The sequence below is a fragment of the Eulemur rufifrons genome, chromosome 28, assembly GCF_041146395.1.
Source record: "Eulemur rufifrons isolate Redbay chromosome 28, OSU_ERuf_1, whole genome shotgun sequence".
NCBI lineage: Eukaryota > Metazoa > Chordata > Mammalia > Primates > Lemuridae > Eulemur > Eulemur rufifrons.
The window spans coordinates 70,652,672-70,665,277 of NC_091010.1; the positions used below are offsets into that span (position 1 = coordinate 70,652,672).

Genomic DNA, 12,606 nt, shown 5'->3' on the forward strand with positions numbered 1-12,606 from the left:
CCCAGGACCACCCCCCCCAGGGCCACCCCACCCAGGACCACCCCCCAGGGCCACCCCCCAGGACCACCCCCCAGGGCCACCCCCCCAGGACCACCCCACCCAGGACCACCCCCCAGGGCTCCCAAGGGAAGTTGGTGGCTGAGGCACCCCCAGTCTCAGAACTGGCTTCCATGCCGGGCGCTCACGTGACCCCTTCACCTCCATTCTGACAAGATTGGCAGCTGTGACAGCTCATCGCAGCTGAAAGTCAGCAGGGACTGCGCTTGTCAGAGGAGAAACCGCGAGAGGGCAAGTGTAATTAACGGAAACTTCTGAACCCTCCAATTAACGCAGCTGTGGTGAGCGGGCCGTGTTCTCTGGAGCACTGCGTCTTGTTTTAATTAAGCAGCGTGAGCTCACTGGGAAAGGTTTCCTGACACTCCGCGGCCCCGGGGCCCGCCGGACGCAGCCACATGGTCCAAACCCAGGACAGCTCCGTCCCCTCCACTCTCCCACGCACACTCGCACCTGGGGGGCTGGAGGACAGGTGTGCTCCCGTGAGGAGGGGGCTCCCGTGAGGAGGGGGCTCGGCTCTCCCAGGACCCCCGGCACATTCCGCGGCCACCCAGCCCTGGGCGCGAGGCCCGGCCTGGTCACCAAGCCAATCTCCAGCTCCGGGGGACAAGGGTCTCACCACCAGGCTGCACACAGGAGCTTCCGACCCCTCCAGGGAGGGACTCTGGTGACAGTTGTACCGCGGCTGCCGAGACCCCCGTCACGCTCGCCTGAGGAAGGTGCCGGCCAGCTCCGCGTGTCCCACCCCGGCAGCCGCCGGTCCGGCCCCAGCACACCCTCCCCACAGCTGCTCCGACCATCCTAAAGCTGAGATTTCTCCGGATTCCTCCGAGCAACGAAGCCGCGCTGCCTGCTCCGAACACACCCTTCAGACAAGGTGAGGCTGGGTCTGCTCTGTGCCTGGTCCCCGTGCTGGGACCCACCTGTCACAGAAAGCACTGCTGACAGCGCTGCTTTCTGGAAGCCCCTGGAACCGAGTGCCCTGCAGCCTTGATTCAGCCGCATGGCCGCACTGTCGGGGGTCTTAGTGCCGGGGTCGGTGCCCGTCTGAGGCCTGGTGCTGCTGTCCCGGGGCTCTGCTGGGGAGAGGTGCAAGGAGGACATCAGACCCACAACTTCCGCCACCTGGAAACAGCGCCAGGCCCCGCCGCCCGCTGCCCCTCGGTGCTCCACGTCCCCTCCTCTGCCCTGATCCACGCAGATAGCCCCCGCCCGGGCTTGCAGGCGCCCGGACACGAGCGTGAACCCAAGAGACGACGCCTGGCATCGTGCGACGTGCCTTTTTGGGGGAAGGGGGTGAGCAGTGGGCGGCAGCAAACGGCAACAGCAGAAAGCCAGAGGCGTAGCCTGGGCCACACCGTCCGCGCCGGCAGGCCGGGCCGGGTGCGGGCAGGGTGGAAGTGGGCCTGGCTGCCGAGGCCGGGTGGGGCCACACACAGCCCGGCACATGGGGAGCCCACACAGCTGGGGCCCGGGGTGCCATAGACAAGGCCACTGGCCACTGCATGGGGATGCACGGAGACCCCAGGAAGCCCCGCCGGAGCTGGGGCAGAGACAGTGCCCTGAGCACGGGGAGGAGGGGGCAGGGCAAGTGGGGGGCCGAGAGGAAAGGGGAGGCCCCGGCCAGGCCAAGGGGAGGCCGAGCGCCTGGAGGGGACAAGCAGGCTCTGTGGGGTTGGGGAGGGCTGAATTTGAGACACGTCAGTGGCGACGTTGTGGCAGAGGATGGACAGAAAAGCCTGGACCGTGGGAGCCAGGTCCCGGCTGGGGATACAAATCTGGGAGTCGCGTGGGTGATATTTGAGCTGCCAGATCACCAGAGCCCGGGCGCAGTGGGGAGGGGAGGTGCCCGGTGGGACGAGGAGGAGCCTGGGGGGGCGTCGAGAGAGTCGGATCCTGCCCCCCACCCTGTGGGACGCTCTGCCAGGCAGCTCTGAGCGGGGAGAACAAACCCCGACGCCCCGGGGGTTTGGGAGCATCGGAGGAGAGAGCTGCAGACAGGAGGGCAAGCGTGTTCGAGTTTTGCTGAAAACGGGAGAGAAGGAACAGGGACGCAGGATCGGGATGCTCGACGGGGGGAGCAGAGCCTGTCGCTCGTTCTCTCGGCAGCTGCACAGGGGACGCCACTGACGCGGCGCTGGCTGCACTCGTGCCCGCCCTCCGGAGCGTGTCGGACGCGGCAGCACGAGCCCTTGGCTTGGCACAGCTGCTGCTCTCGGCGCAGCCTGAGTCCGGGACGCGGCCTCCCTGGTGGCTCCTGGGACAGCCCCTCCCCAGCCGGCCTCCTGGGCACCTTCCCCGTCCCTGCGACCACGACTCGGCCCGCAGGCCCCTCCGCTGCCCCCTGGGAGGCAGGTGTCCGGGGCAGGGGCACGCATGCTGGGAGACGGGCACTACAGGCAGGCGTCACGCAAGCACAGGAACAATAGCACGCGTGTGAGTGGCCACTCGCCTGGACCTGGGTCTGCGTCACGCCCACCGCGGCCGCCGACCCCCGCCCCACGCCGACTGGAGCAGGATTTCCGGGCAGGGCTGGGCACGGGTGTTTCCAATGTCCTCAAAAACTTTTAATTAAACTATAAATATATGTTTAAAAAAGTGCATATGTCACAGTGATCAGCTCAAATGACGTTTGTGAAGGGAGCACACCTGGGCAGGAGCCACCAGACTGAGAAACAGGACATTCCCAGCACCCAGAAGGCCACTGCGCCCGCCCCACCCGGAGGTGACACAGCGGGACGGCAGACCCGCCCCCCGTGGATCCTGCACCTTGCACTCTTCACGCAAATGGAGACAGTGCAGACGCGGGAGTCTGGCTTCTTGCCCGCGGCCGCCCGTTCACGAGGTCCGACCACGCGTGCCAGTGTGTCGTCCCCCAGGGCTGCAGAGGACGCTGCCACGTGAGCAGACGGGACGTGCCGTGTGTGCGATGGCACCGTGCGCTGGGTTCGACCCGTCTCTGGCTGCTGCACGCGGCGCCGTGCGGACCTTCCCGCTCAGGCCTTCGGCGCAAAGATGTGCACACTTGGCCGGGTCCACACCCAGGGAGACAACTGCTGGGCCACCGGAGCCGAAGCCCCCAGCCAAAGACCACCAGGGACGGCTGTGGCTGAACAAGTTGGTTCGCTGCTCGGTGCAACGAGGCACAACACGGCACGGGACCCGGCGCCTTGAGGGGGGTCTGGAAGGTCAGATGAGGGGCTTGGGCTTCCGCCAGGTGACCTTCCTGAGCTTCCGGGGCTTGAGGTACGAGGGCCTCGCGGCTGGCAGGCGGTGGGGTGACCGCGTGACTGGGCGTCTCTGTGACTCTCGCGTAGAAGGTGGATGGGGTCAAGGGTCGCAGCTGCGGCTGGCAAAGTGGCAGCCGTCACCGGTGTCAGCCAGGACTGGGGCTGTCTGCTCACTTGGGTTTGGGTCCACACACACCAGTTTGTGTTTCCGTCAGTGTTCACATGGGATCATGGACGGTCCTGTTCTGTCTCCATCTGTCCCGGCCACAGTGACCGCGTCTGACGTGGGTGTTCCGTGAAATCATGTCCGGCCCACGGGAGAGCCCAGAGGGCCCGGATGTGGGCGTCTGCCGCCATGCTCCATGGGGTGTGTCCGTGCACAGCGGTGTAGACGGACGGTTCTCCAAGGGAGTCGTGTCAATTCACACCCCTCTTCGTGACCGGAGCAGGTGCTCACAAGACACGCTCCGCTGAGTGAACGCAGCGGCGGGAAACCGTGAGGGTCTCAGCCAGCGTGTGACGTGGTCGGCTTTGTGCTTGACAAGGACCTCTGTCCCCAGGAGCAAGGAGCACAGCCGGCACCCAGACCTCGGTTTCCAACGCCAGGGCTCCTCGCAGAAACAGCTGATGCTGGGGATGGTCAGGGAACATGCAGGGTAAGCTTGGAGCAGCTCGTCACGCCGGAAAGGACGTGATCAGAAACCAGTGGTGACAAAACACCAGAACGCGGACGGGCTGCCCAGGGACCTGCAGCCAGCTGAGGAGCTCCCAGGGCCACAGCTAAAGTTGGCCAAGGAACACGGTCGTATTGTCACAGCCCAAAGTACAACACAGACATCCACGAGTCCACGGTGACGTAAGTGATCGAGCGACAAATAAACAGGAGAAGAGACAAATCTCTGCAGCAGAATCCGAGCACTCGCACATGGACGCAGCCGCTCGGGCAGGGGGACCACGGCCCCGCCCCTAAGTGTGCGCTGCGCGTGTGACTCCTGCCACAGAGGACGGTGTGGAAGGGGGAGGGTCACTGACAGTCCCAGCTGGGGGACCACGGCCACCACCGTCAGGCAGGGCCGTGTTGACATGTGGACCCCAGACATGAAGGGACCAAAGGGCCTTTGCCCTGTGGTCTCCTCCAGAGCCGGTGACCCGGGCCCCACCCTGAGAAAAACACGGGACAGACCCCTGGGCGGGGGCGGGGGGGACCCTGCAAAACGCCCGGCCAGGGCCCTCAAGGTCATCGAAACAAGGAGCCTGAGAGACTGTCCCAGCCGGGAGGAGCCTGAGGCCACACGACACGCAACATCACGGGAGGCCCTGGACGCGGACCGGGGCAGAGGAAGGACACGCGGGCAGAGCTACGGAAATCTGGGTCGAGCGCGGCCGTCAGTCAGCAGCGTGGCGACATCGGGTCACTGGTTTCAGCCCCGGCCGCGCATTGACCGAGACGCCAGTGTGAGGGGAAGCCGGTCTGGGCCCCAGGAAGCTGTGTGCACCATCCGCCAGCCTTTCTGCGAGGCCAAAACACTCTAGAACGAGTGTATTAGAAAAAAGTTTTTAAAAAGTAATATACGTTTTGTGTGTATTCCAGTGTGGCTGAGAAGGTAACGTTAGAAACCACGAGCGGTGGTCGCGTTAGTGCCAAGATTACGTAAGATACCGTGATTCTTAATGCTCGGTCCTGTCACTGTCATTATGTAATAACAAGCTGTGAAGGAGGAAAAGAGATCGTTCTGGCAACGGTGCCTGGCGGTTAGATAGGGCGGCCGTATAATCTATCATCCAAACCAGGACACTTCTGGGAGTGAAAGGGGACACTATTAATATCGACGCCAGGTCAGCAGGCAGGACGCGATGTCCCGGGTGACCCTGGGTGCACGATGGCCACACAGAAGTGGGACGGCCGGGCTTGTGCCTCGGAGACTCCCAGGGCTTCAGTGGCCTGGACAGGAGTGTCGGGGGCAGCGCGGAGTTGGGGGCCGGGGGAGGAGGAAGGGGCAAAGGCCACGCACGGCTGCCACCACCGTCCCCCCCTGCTGCCACTTACCTCCCGTGCCACGTCCATCCCTCGTGGCGCCAGCGTCTGGGCGGCTGAGCTGCGTCTCTCAGCCCCCCTGCCTGCGCCTCTCCCTGCCGCGGGCTCTGGGGGAGGGTCCCACTCCTGACTCGGTTTCCACACTGCACCCTCTGCAGGGGCCTCCTCAAATCAGGGGGCTCGGGCCCCCCAGCCATCGTGCCCAGTGCCCAGGGCAGCCAGCGCCCAGCGCTGCCCACGCACTCCTGTGTCTGCACCCACTGCCGGGCAGACCTACCGAAGGGCCCGCCATGGCAGTGCCTGGTTAGACCACGCCTGGTGCTCCAACCTCTGGGCACAGACCCTCGGCCAGCAGGAGCCGAGAAGCGCTGGGGTGACATGGTGGGCAGTGTAAATGACCAGTGTGGTGCCAACAGCGGGGACTGACACTCCCAGACAGGACTCCTGGGAGGCTGTGGCAGCCTCTGGCCCTCCAAGCCGTCCTGGCAGATGAGGAAGCCACCTTGGGTGTCCTGGTCCCGCGGACGTCGCACAGAGCAGAGAACCTGTCCCCACGGCCTGCCCACGTCCCCAGCCCACAGAATCCCGAGGAAGAAAATGGTTGTTAAGTCACCAAGTTCTGGGGTGTCTGTGACCAGCAACAGACAGCTGGGACAGCGGATCCCGTGGTCACAAACCGTGCCTGGCGGGAGGAGTGCGGTGCCGGCCCTGGGCCCTGTTAGCACAAGAGCTGCCGAGACTGTCTCTCCTCGCGGTCGCGGACCTCAGGTCGGGTGTGACCAGGACGCAGAGCAAAGGGCTCAGGCACCGGGCACGGAGGCAGAGGCGCCGGGGAAGGCGGCTCCGTTCCTCACCCTCGCTGTGCGACGGGCAAGACAACCACGTCCTCCCGGCCAAGGCCCACGTGCACGCGACGCCCGTGACATGCTCACGAGGAAACCGCGAACACGTGGTTTCCTGCTCTCATCACACGCTGCTACGCCTTGTGCACCTGAAGCACGAGGAGTCGTGATGTGAATTCTGGAAGCAGAGGAACCTTTCCAAAGTCAACTTTTAAACCACCGTGAGGAATGGAATGTGCTCCGTTCCTATTTTTAATAAATTGGGGGCGACACTGACTCCCACCTACGCCATCTCAGCTCCAGCGCTCACAGAACACGGAGCTAAGTGTTCACGGGATCGACGGGCCGGAGCTGGGGAGGAGCCTGTCAGAGCCACCGTGGGCTCCGGGTGGCGTCTTGGGGACGGGTGGGGCGGGGGTGACCGTCCCACAGCAGACGCACCATGTCGGGCAAGGTCTGGACCTGCTCCCGCACCCGGCCACGCTCATCTCCTCGTCTGCCTTGGTTTTTAAAATGATAGGCTTCACACCGATGGGAACATTGCTTTCTGATGAAACAGGCATCTGGGTGCTTAATAATAATTTTATTACTTACAGTTTCTCCCGGATTGTCTCAGACTTTGGTCACTAGAATCCCCAACGTGCTGGGTCCTGCCTGTGTGGGGGGGGGTGGGGGTGGGGCAGCACCTGCCCACACCAGGCCAGGGGGAGACACCTAAGGAAGCGCTCGGGCACAGAGATGCCACCGCAGCGGTCACACTCCCACGCTGACGGCCAGAGCTGGAGCGAGGTGGCTGGGAAGACCAAGGTCTTGCATGAGCCAGACCCTTGGTCATCACTACAGGCAGAAAGATGAACAGTGCCGCCAGGGCTTTGTCTGTACCTACGGTCACATTCGGACAGAGGAGGGAAGAGGCACAGAGAAACAGTTCACACGTGCTAGGTGGGCAGGACACCTGCATGGGAAGGAAAACTGACACCAGGTAGGGCCTGGTCCTTCGCTGACGTGACCCCCACGTTCAGCTCTGAGCCTCCTAACGAGGACGCGGGACCAGGACCACAGGGACAGGCTCTCACCTAACACAAGGACAACGGCCCAAGAGAGACCCTCAGGGCCTGGCCCGGAATCTGGGGTCCTCGTAGCAGAGACCCCCCCCCATCAGCACTCACAGGTGTGGGGGCCAAAGGGAAAAGGAGCCGCTCCTGCAACCCTGGGACAGAAGGACACAGCGCCCAGAAGGGTGGGGACACACCCTCAACAACCTGCCGCTGGGCGCTTCATACGCGCCTCGGCTGGGTGGCAGGAGAAAGACGCCAGTCCCAGCTCATGGGACAGGGAAAGGCCGGGGTCCCCGCGTCAGGTGGGGACAGACACGCTGGAGGAAAAGACTGCGGGGAGGACACAGAAATGAAAGAAGACTGGAAGAGACACACCAAGCTGTCTACAATGTCGCGGCACCCCTGATAACCGGCAACTTTACCCAACAACTGGCCCTTTGTAAGACGTGTCAGCTTGTCCCCAAAGGAGCTCCTTTCATCCCTGTCACCGTCCCCCAGCAGAGCCCTGGAGCAGGAGCCCCGTCGCTGCTCCAGGCCCAGCAGGAGCCCGTGCCGGGGCGCCAGGGCCCGTGGGTTTCCAGCCTCGCTGGGCCCCGTGCGCCTGCCGTGTGTCTGCGGCGTCACCCGGGAGCTGGTTGGAGACGCAGACTCTCAGGCCCACCCAGACCCACTGGACTGGAGTCCGCATTTGCATGCGCTCCCAGTGGTCAGGGACCAGGAGAAGCGGCCAGGAGCTGTCCCCACTCTATGTGGAAGAAATGCTTGTCCGTGGCCTGGCCTCCCCCAGGCCATCTCGGCGTCTCCGTGGGCCCCATCCACACAGAGAAGCCCTGAACACAAATCACCTCCAGTGCATCCTTGCATTACTTCTCAACTGGAAAGCTGGGTGGTTAAATTTTTAAAAGAAAAGGCAGCTTATTTTTAGCCTGGTAAAATGCACAACCAGATGGATAGACACGCAGAGCTGACATTTGTTACATAAAAAGCACGACAGTGGTCCCAAGTCCATTCTGGACCCGCCTCGGCAGCTGGGAAAACGCATCGAGCTCCACGGCTGCCCAGAGGCCCCCCAGGACCGCCGGGGCGGGGCTTGGAGCCCGGGCACCCCGGACCAACATGCCAGGGGAAGCCGGGGCTGGGCCAGGACCGCGCACTTCCTGCCCACCCAAACCCACATGCCCACCCTCAACCCGGGGCTCTGCCGCCGGCTCCGCCAGCTGGTGAAGTACCCTGGGATCTGCTGCCCCCGCGGCCCCTGCACTGCGGGGGTGGGATCAGCATCAGCCGTGTCTGGATCACACGGACAGCCTCCCCTTCCTCCCAGGGTCAGGAGACACGGAACGAGGCACCCATCGAAACTGGAGTCCGCACCTGACTGGAAACAGACTTCGTAGACTCGGGCTAAACCAACACTTTGAAACGAGGCCATCAACCTCGATGGGACAGAGGAGCCGTCCCCAGCTGTCCACAGCCCGGGGCTCTGCAGCTTCTCACTCCTCCACTCGGTGAGCTTGGGTACCGCCACCGGGAAACAGAACCAATTCTTCTCTGCAGGTGACAATGCAGACCCCAGAGAGCCCAAGAAAGTGAACTTAAAAGCTGTGAGAGCCAAGAAGAACCTTGGCAAAGGGAAGCCATGCACAAGAGGAAGCAAAATCTTAACCACACACCAGATGAATGTTTTAAAAAGTAGAGTTTTCCTTCACATCAGCATTAACCAGAGTGACAGACGCTGAGTAAGACGGTCCCGCTCACAGCCTAGCAGCAACAAGCAGCCAGCACCCATCCCAGAGCCCAGCCCTGGGGGCTGTGAGCTGCCTGCCGGGACCCGGCTGGACGGGAGAGTTGAAACCTTTAATCTTGGAAACATCCTAAACGTGTGCAACCCAGGAGAGAGCAAGACCAACAGGAGGAAACCTTCCCAGCATGTGTCGAGTGTTATTTCTCATGGATTGAAACTTCCAGCACAGACAGCAAAACCACAGAAGTACTAGAAGAAAGTACAGGTGTGGGTTTATAAACTGAATTATTATTAACTGTGCCTGGGAAGGACTTTTGCGACACAACACCAAGACAGGAAGCTGCCACAAAGGCAGATGTTGATGAATCTGACCACGCAAAAATTAAACACATCCACACAGGAAAAAAACCCAGCAGCATTAAAAGATAAATGACAAACAGGAGTGGGAAGCGTTAAAGGCGAAGCCTTTACATCTGAGAAAGAGACAAAAGCAACGTGACAGCAACCGTCGCGGAGGAAACCGCAGGGAGCATGAGGTAGCAACTCGGGGAAAAGGAAAGAAAGAAATGTCGATGCCCCAAACATGAAAAGCAAAAAGATTATTAATCCCATTGGTAATTAAAGAAACTCAAAGCATTAATGATATCTTTTTATCTCTTAGATTGGCAAAAAAAAGAAAAGAAAGAAAGAGAGAAAAGGGAAAAAAAGAAACATTGCTAATACCCAAAACTGGCGTGGATTCAGGGGAGAAATACTTCCACGCACTCCCGGAACAGGCGCAGACTGGCCCGCTCCATGGAGGAGGGTCTCCCTGTCTCTCCCTCCTCACGCAGTTCCTTCACGTCTCCTGGTCCATTCTCAGTCTCCGCCTCCCTCCAGCCCGTTACCCCAGGACAGCAGAGGCCACAGCCACCTGGTCACCTCTGTGTGACCAGCACCAAGGCAGCGGCTGGCTCGTCCAGGGACTTCGTCTGAATCTAAGGGATCTGGCCACACACACCAAGGTATTTCACGTGGACACCCTCTGACACGGCAGTCATTCCCAAAAATGTGCCCTAAGGAAAGTGCCAAGTGCACAAAGACAAATGTGCAAAGGTGTTCATCGACAGATTGTTGAGCATGTTTACAATGAGAAGCACCTCCCGTCCTACGGGAGGAACTTAAGCAAATAGAGAACATTGTATCGACACAGAGGAGCACCGCAAAACCCGATTCCCGGCCCCGAGGATCATACACGTCACAGGGGCTTCCGGACGAACTGACGGGTGGGGCCCGGGCGCCCGTGTTTTCAGAGCGTCCACCGAATCCAGGGCACAAGCCAGCTTGAGAACGGCTGCTGTGAATTTAGCCAACAAACGGGGCTTCAGATGGACGAGACGTCGGTGACATTGCTAAATAACAGAGCAAGTTCCAACACAACAGTCTACAGAGCAGTCTGCGGACCCCACTTCTGTGTTTCTGCGTGGCTGTGTGTGACTACGGTCCCAGAAAGGCTGGGGGACGTGTGCTGGAACGCCCACCGCGCACGTCTCTCAGTCTGAAGCTGCAGCGACGGAGGCTTAAAGCACAAACGCTCACAAGCGCACGCGAGTCTGGAAGCCCAGGCAGCGCACTCAGGGCAGGCGCCCCACAGCCTGCCAGGCCTGCCTCCGCCCGGTCTTCTCTGGGCACGGCCGAACCTTCTCAGCGAGCGGTTACCCCCACGAGTAGGCCAGGGCCACAGCCGGCTGAGACGAGCCGCAACCCCGAGTTGCGCTGGTCACCACCAGGCTACAGAGCAGCTCGGCGGGAAGGTGCTGGAAACATCCCTCAGCCTCACTCGGCATCACGGGGACACGAAGACGGATACGAAGGGGCTGCCCAGCACCTCGCAGCTCCGGGGCGGAGCAGCAGAGGAAAGGCAGGTTCCCTGAGCAGGTTCCACCCCTAAAAGGAGCTTCTCGACAGTCAAAGAAGGACTGGAACGGACGGAAGGGTTGAGGGAAGAAGATGGGGACCCGCCCCTCTGTCCCGGGCGGAGGAGGAGGAGGAGGAGGAGGAGGAGGAGGCGGCGGCGGCGCAGAGGATGCTGAGCCCGAACCGGCACCTGCCGATGAGGAAACCGGCTCCGGATTCCACAGGGATTACAGGCAAGGAACGGGGACATTTAAGATCTTGTATGTCACAACTATGCTTTTTAGTTGAAATTTACCTGGCACTTTGTTAAATTGCCCTCTTATTTTCTTTCTTCTTTTCCTCTGCATACCAACTTTGATATATTAATTAGGTGTTTTAATCTAAAAAAATCATCAGAAGGTCTCCCATTGCCATAGCAACCGTGCAGTTCCAGTGGCTGCAAGTCCCCCAGCTCAACACCACCCTCTCCTAAGCCCGCCCTGCAGTGGGGCAACGACCTCACTACCCTGGAGAAGACGGGGGTGCCGGGGGCGCGGCCCTTCCTGAGAGAGTCTTTCCATGTGAACACATCCCCGGGACTTCCCGTTACCTGGTGCACAGCGCTCTTTCTGCAAACACTGTGCTGCGGCCTCCGGGCTGTTTGTGCCCCATCGATGACACGACAGAGTGGGATGAAGTGGTCACCTACGCAGAGAACATCCTCAGCTGTCAGACCCGGGGCCAGTCTTGGCCTCCCAATTTCACCAAGCAAAGCCCAGTTAAGTCCCAGCGTGTGCTCAGTGTGGGGACGTGGCTCCCGCACCCAGTCATGAGCAAGCGATGGTCCCGTGTCACAGAGAACAGGCACCTGTGCGCCCCGCCAACGGACCACCTCACTCGGAACAGCCGACCCCCTGCCACCCTGCCACGAGCTGATAAGGGGTGTTGGGATGCACAAAACAATTCTGGAATCAGATCGTGAGCACCACAGACCGCTTTTCTGCCTTTTTAATGACTCTGGAATTCTGAGACATAACACAAGGGAGCAAGTAGGAACAGTCTACCACAAAAAGCTGAAGGCAGCCCCTGCGCGACTTAGTGTCCCTGTTTCCACAGTGGCTGCCACCCCAGGGCGTGACGTTGGGACCCAGAGAGGGGCAGCCCTTGGCTGACACCAGAAGAGCTGCCACCAGATGTTTCTCAGAGTGCTCTCCCCCACCACCCACAGCCAGAAGCCAGACTCGAATCTGCTTCCTGCTGAGCCGTCACTCTCTCCGCTCTCTTCACTTTGAATGTTTATGTTAAAAACAAAAACATGTAACATGCGAAACCACAGCACAGTGAGCTCTGCTGTCCGGAGGTTCGGAATACAACGACAGGTCACCCCGGGGCAGACGGGGCCTGGTGGCTGGTCCTGAACGTCCTTTCCCTGCCGGCCGGGCCAGCAGCGCCCGCAGCCCCCGAGCCCAACACGAGGCTGCCGGGGCCGCCTGTGAGGAAGGCGGTGCCCAAACCACGTTCACCAACGCTGGCCCGAGGTCGTAGTATTGTAATTTCCTATAACGCTTACATTATTTATTAAAGTAAATAGCTTGGTCTCTAGAGCTGAGCTGTGCTCTAAAATTATAAAAGATCCATCATACCTCTGCAGGCTGCCTACAAATGAAAAATGCATATTTCAACTATTTTAAGAAAATGTCAAAAAAACATCAAATGTGTCATCATAGTACCATTTAGAATCATCTACGTGACATCTGTAGAAAAGAGCTGT

At 60.7% G+C, this 12,606-nt stretch overlaps 1 protein-coding gene across 2 annotated transcripts in view; it reads right to left on the reverse strand.

Moving 5' to 3' along the window:
- Nucleotides 1-12,606, reverse strand: part of STK32C (serine/threonine kinase 32C) — a 46,837-nt gene that overhangs the window by 30,207 nt on the left and 4,024 nt on the right. The window lies entirely within an intron of this gene.